Source organism: Elephantulus edwardii, unplaced genomic scaffold, assembly GCF_000299155.1.
Source record: "Elephantulus edwardii isolate Elephantulus edwardi_28Jun2011 unplaced genomic scaffold, EleEdw1.0 scaffold00019, whole genome shotgun sequence".
Taxonomy (NCBI): Eukaryota; Metazoa; Chordata; class Mammalia; order Macroscelidea; family Macroscelididae; genus Elephantulus; species Elephantulus edwardii.
This window is the reverse complement of record NW_006399769.1, coordinates 16,246,039-16,251,965: the sequence shown is the minus strand read 5'-3', so window position 1 is coordinate 16,251,965 and position 5,927 is coordinate 16,246,039. Positions and strand designations below refer to the sequence as shown.

Here is a 5,927-nt window from a genome sequence, read left to right as displayed (position 1 = left end):
GAACTCACTATTTACAAGAGGTTTACTTGTGTATAGTCTACTTGATTTGAAGTTTTCAGTAGTATGGCTTCTGGGCAAATAATTTTTTCCCCTTTTTTCCCTAGCCTGACATAGATGAAGAGATCCTAATGTGGAACTTCACAGTGGTAGTTTATTTGCTTGCTTCTATTCTAAAGGCACCACCTTAGGCTGAGCTTCGTGTGGAAGAAGTGACCCTGCCCGGAGAGCAGGAGCTGTTCTTCAACCACGCCACTCCACTCCAGGCATCTCCCACCTGAAGAAAATATGTCATACACTGCGAGTGAAGATAGAGACAGTAAGGAGGACATATTTGAAGATGCCTATGAAGTTATCCCTGTGGCAACAACGATGAATTTACTATCTTCCCTGGAAGAGTGTACAACTGGGTTGTACCTATTTCTAAATAACAGATTCTCAGATGCCATAAATCTCATCCATCCGTGGTCCCATAACAGCATATACCATGCTTTGATTTATGATATCCTTATGGTTGTCAAGGCCACTTTGACTGTTGAGCCCCATGATACACAGGTCGGAATTACAGTTGCAAAGAATGCTTTGAAAACTTGTAACAAATTCCGAAGAAAATCTAGGGTAACATCTTTAACTCATGTAGTATCTAAACAGGGAATAAAAGCTATCAGTGAAGAGGAATTGCATGCAGAAGTCTGCTATGCTGAGTGTTTGATCTTGAAATCTGCAGTGACAATTATACAGGATAACTCTATGCTCGGTTTTCTCAAAAGCTGGATTAATATTGGACTGAGTTACCAAATATACAACGACTGTCGGCAAATACTAGTACAAGAGCCTTACCACCAAAGCAAAGCCTACAAGCACCTGGTTGGAGGAATAAAATTTGGACTAGGTGCATTCAATTTGATGTTATCACTTGTTCCACCAAGGATCCTTAAGCTACTCAATGTTGCTGGGTATTCTGGTGACAGAGAGACAGGCTTGGCTCTGCTTCACCAGAGTGCCTCTGAAAACCATATAAATAGTATATTAAGTGTTTTTACACTGCTCTTCTATTACAATTACATTCATGTGGCTTTTGGTGTTGAGAAGGGCTCCATTTCTGCTGCAGAGGGCCTTTTCCAAAGTTATCTTTATAAATTTCCAAATTGTGTCATACTTCTATTTTTCCATGCACGCTACGAAATGCTGACAGGACATTTTGAACATGCACAGTTGAAGTTACAGAGGTGCATTTTTATTCAAAACGACTGGAAGCAGATTCATCACCTCTGTTTCTGGGAACTCATGTGGTGCCATATATTCCTGCAAGAGTGGCGGGAGGCTTACCACTATGCCAGCCTACTCTTTCAACACAGCAAGTGGTCAAAGGCAATGTATATGTACACTAGGGCCATCCTACTAGTGTTATTTTCTTCTGATTCAGTAAATGAGGACGTAAAAGCAATGCTCTTGAAAGTTGACACTCTGAGAATGAAAGTTTTGGGAACTTCTGTGCCGACAGAGAAGTTTGTTGCTGAGAAGGCAACGCATTACGCTACTAGTTCCGGTTGGTTTGCCGCCCAGCCTATGCTGGAATTCCTTTATGCCTGGAGTGGCTTCCGAGTCATGAGCAAAAGACTAGACCTGATTTCAAGGTGGCTAACAATAATTGACAAAGGAGAAGAGGCTGTAAAGAAAAACACAAGTAAAGAGTACAGCATGGATGATTTAAGTTTGCTGAATTTACTGAAAGGTCTGTGCCTGAAACACTTGGGCAAATACTTGAGGGCTGAGCAGTGCTTTAATCGTGTCATTCAAAAGGAGAAGTTGATAAAATATGATCACTACTTGGTGCCATATTCTTATTATGAACTGGGCATTCTATACTACGTGAAAGGAGATTATGCAAGTGCAACAAAAAACCTGCAAAAGATAAAAAACTACAAAGACTATGCTATGGAAGCTCGATTGCAGTTTAGGGCTCATGTTGCCCTGGAACAAATATTCAAAGAACAATAATTTAAACATGAAGTGTGGCTTTGCATAGTGTGAGTGAAATATCCACAATAAGCAAGGGAGAGAAGCAGAAAAAAAAATCCTTTGTGGAAGAAATCCAAGAAGTAGTAGCTGCTAAAACTCTGACCGTAAGAAGGGAGAAAGGAACTGTCCACTGCTTGCCCCCTTTCTTGTTTCTAACTATAAAGTGCAGTGTCTTAGACAAATGGAGTGGTGAATATTCTTGAAAAAGAAAAGGTAAATAGAGTATATGATAAAATAGACTTTTGGATATGTTATGAATTTCTCAATTAATGATCCATAACATATTAAAACACTTAAAATATATTTTTTAACAACTCACCAAACAATGTATAAACACCAAAATAATACAGGAAAAGTAGCTTATGTTAGTAATGTCATTGTACAGGTTTTTAGAAAATGACTTCAAGTGTCTTAGTGACATTTGAAAACAATACCCAATAATGCACTAAATGGCATAAGCTTTGGATAGATTTCCCTCTTACATAATAACTTTCATTGATCTTTTATACCAAAAAGCATTTTCCCTGTGTGTGTTCAGCAAACTAGTTTCCTAAAAATCAAAGCAGAACCTTTTCATAAGGAAGCTCTAAAATGGGTTTTTACTGTAACTTGCTACAGGAGAAAGAAGGACCACCCCTACAAAAACACATACATAAGCCTTGTGAGGAAAATTGGTGGGAGATCAAGATGATAGATGTACATGGATAAAAGAAAAGGGGGGAAATAACCAAGATAGCGTGTCATTCCTATTAAGGCCAGCTCTTCAGTATAATAAAACTGTTTACGTCTGTTCTGTTTCTGTTGTTAGTGGGCTAGTCTCAAAGCAAATAGGAGCTGTAAACTTGGAGCTTGGTTTTGTCTTACCTGCCTTGGGTATAAAAAATCTGTTCCTGGGGGGCTCTGGTGGCCTAGTGGCAAGAAGCTGCACTGCAATCCCAGAGGTACGGGGTTCAAATCCACCAGATGCTCTGCCGGAGAAGGAGGGGCAATCTCCTCCTGTACCAGTCAGATCTGATTTGACGGTACATGCACAAAAAATAATAAAATTACAAAAAAAATCCGTTCCTAATTTCTGGAACATTAAGTCTGGTTGAGTGAATATACTCCTCACAGTCAGTGAGTGATCCCCTGAAGTGGAAGTTGTCTGGAAAGCTTGGCTTGCTAACTAAAGTGCTTTGGTGTGTCCAAATAACCTGCTGAAACATTATGAGGAGCATTGCAGATTTAGAAAAGCTTGCTTTCAAGAACATTTCTTCTATAAATTAGAAATAGACTTTGGAGTAAACTGCATTTGAGTTGTTCCTTGATTATTTCATTAATATGCTATAGCAGTTGAAAAGCTAGGCTCAGGATTGACTATCTGAATTTATATTCTAGATAAATCCTAGTTAACTGGCTGCATGATCTTAGGTCTCCGGCCTCAGCTTCTTCCGCTGTGAAATACAAATAGTAATATTGCCTATCTATTGGATTTGCTGTGTTAATTGTAGTTAAGAATTGTGCTGTCAATACAAAATTGCGTAATTCAAATCCACCACCTATTCCATGGGAGAAAGACGAGCAATTTCCTCCCCGGTGATTTGCGACCTCTGAAAACATGCTGGAGGGTCAGCTATGCGTTGGTTTTGACTCAACAGTACAGAACAACAACTACTGCTGTTACTGTTTACTGCAGAGTCAGTATCGACCCATAGCTGACCTTCTGGGGGTTTTCCAGAGGCAGTTAATAGCATGGGAGGAGATTTCTTCTCTTTCTCCTGCAGAGCATCTGGCCTCTGGGATTGCAGCACAGCTTTTTGCCACAAGCCACCAGAACTCCATACAACTACTACTTAGAATAATTATTATTTAATGCAGAGCATTTAAATTGTTTTTAGAAAAAGGTTTGCTAAGCTAAAACATAGTGAAGTCTGATTGCATAGTCTGTAGAAAGTCACAATGCTGACCTTTCTGAGGGCTGAGAAAGATAAGCAGTCTTCTCCCGTACGGCATATACCCTTGGAAACTCAGTGTGGGGCCAGCTAGGAGTTGGTTCCAACTCAACAGCAAGGAAACAGAAAAAAACCTAAACTAGAGTCTGTTCACTTGATTTTTTTTCTGTTCCTATTTATCTTGGTCATTTGTGGGAAAAGTAACTCTAAGTTTGGTGTATAAAATGTCCCAGCATTTTCCAATGACTATCACACTTGCTAATCACTTTAACTAATATGTACTGAATGTTTAATATGTGCAGAAACTGACCAAAGCACTGAGGATACCGAGAGAGAGAGAGAGAGAGAGAGAGAGAGAGAGAGACTATCTATCCTGAGCATTTTAGCAGACCTTCCAGTGAGTTTTCAGAGGCAGTATATTGTATGGGAAGAGATTGTACATCCTTATCTAGTAGAACTGCTGGTGGATTCGCACTTTGTTCCTCAGGGCTGTTAGTACTGCTCCTTACCACCAGGTCACCAGGGCTCCCTGCGATAATTTAGCAAAAAAATTTGTTGGAGCAGAAGCACAAAAACAGTTGCTTACACAGATAGGAGTTTATGTGTCCCAAACAAAGAACATCGGGAAGTAGGTAGTCTGGAGCTTAGGTGGCTCTGGAATCCTTTTATTCTTTTTGCTCCATCAGGTTTTCCCTTCCTATATGTCTCCTCATGGTAGAAGGCCACTGCCTTAACAGCAGGCCTTAAATCTGTGCCTGGCGGGGAGGAGGGGCAACAAACAAGAAAGGAACAACAACAAAAAAGGCCTTCTCTTCCTTCCACTGGGAGGTTATTCAACGGACTCAGATTAAAAGGGAACAATAAGGTCAAGCTACCACCTGAAGAAATTTGTATGGGATTAGAGCAAAAGAATCTGTGAATGACAGTATCTTGGTGAAGCTACTACCCAGTGGCCTTGGTTCTGGCCCCTACTGGCCCAAGGGTTGACTTGACCTAGTGAGGCTCATTCTCATCAGTCATCTGACTGACTTCCTGCTATAGAGCCTCTAGTGAATTTCTGAGGCAGTAGATCACATGGGAAGAGATTGCCCATCTTTCTCCTGAGGAGTGCCTGGTGGATTCAAATCTCCAGGCAGGTGTAGCCTTTAATGGACTACACTACCAGAGCTACCAGTCAGCTAGTACTGCTGTAACAAAAATACCACAGGTGGTTGTTGTCGGTTTTAGGTGCCATTGAGTCAAGTACGATCCTATGAAAAACAGATTTAAATCCTATTCTATCCTGCACGATTCCCTGGCACACAAGAGCCCATTGCAGCAGTCACCATGTCAGCCCACCTGGTCTAGGGCCTTCCTCTCCTTTGCTGACATTCCACCTTTCCAAGCATGATGTGTTTCTCCAAGGAATGGCCCCTTCTAGCAACATGCCCAAAGTTTGTGAGGCATGGCTTCATCATCTTTGCCTCCAAAGAGCATTCTGGATGCAACTTCTCCTAGACAAATTTGTTTGTTCTTTTGGCAGGCAATTGGGGTGTTCAGTACTTATCTCCAACATCACAGCTCAAAGGTGTCAATTCTTCTGTCATCTTTACTCATTGTCCTACTCTCAGATGCATAGCAAGTGGTTGGAAAGACCATGGCCTGAATCAAACGCACCTTACTCCTCCAACTGCATCACTATTCCTCAATAATTTGGAGAAGTCTCTAACTACAGACCAGTGCAATATATCTCCTTATTTCCTAACTGCTGGTATTAAGAGTGTTAATTGTGGATCCAAGTAAGATGACGTTTTTGACAGTTTCAATCTCTTATCCATCTACCATGATGTTGCCTATCAGACCAGTGCTAAGAATGTTTTATTGACAATGAGATCCATTCCATATTGAAAGCTGTATTCTTTTTTTTTCTATAATTATATTTTATTAATTTTCATAAACATTTACAGAGATTTTGGGCTTCCACTCATTCATTGTTGC

General features: G+C 40.5%; 1 pseudogene; it reads left to right on the top strand.

The window, feature by feature from the left end:
* Window positions 1–285: 285 nt before the first annotated feature.
* Window positions 286–1,998, top strand: LOC102865867 (annotated as a pseudogene).
* The last annotated feature ends 3,929 nt before the right edge of the window (window positions 1,999–5,927 follow it).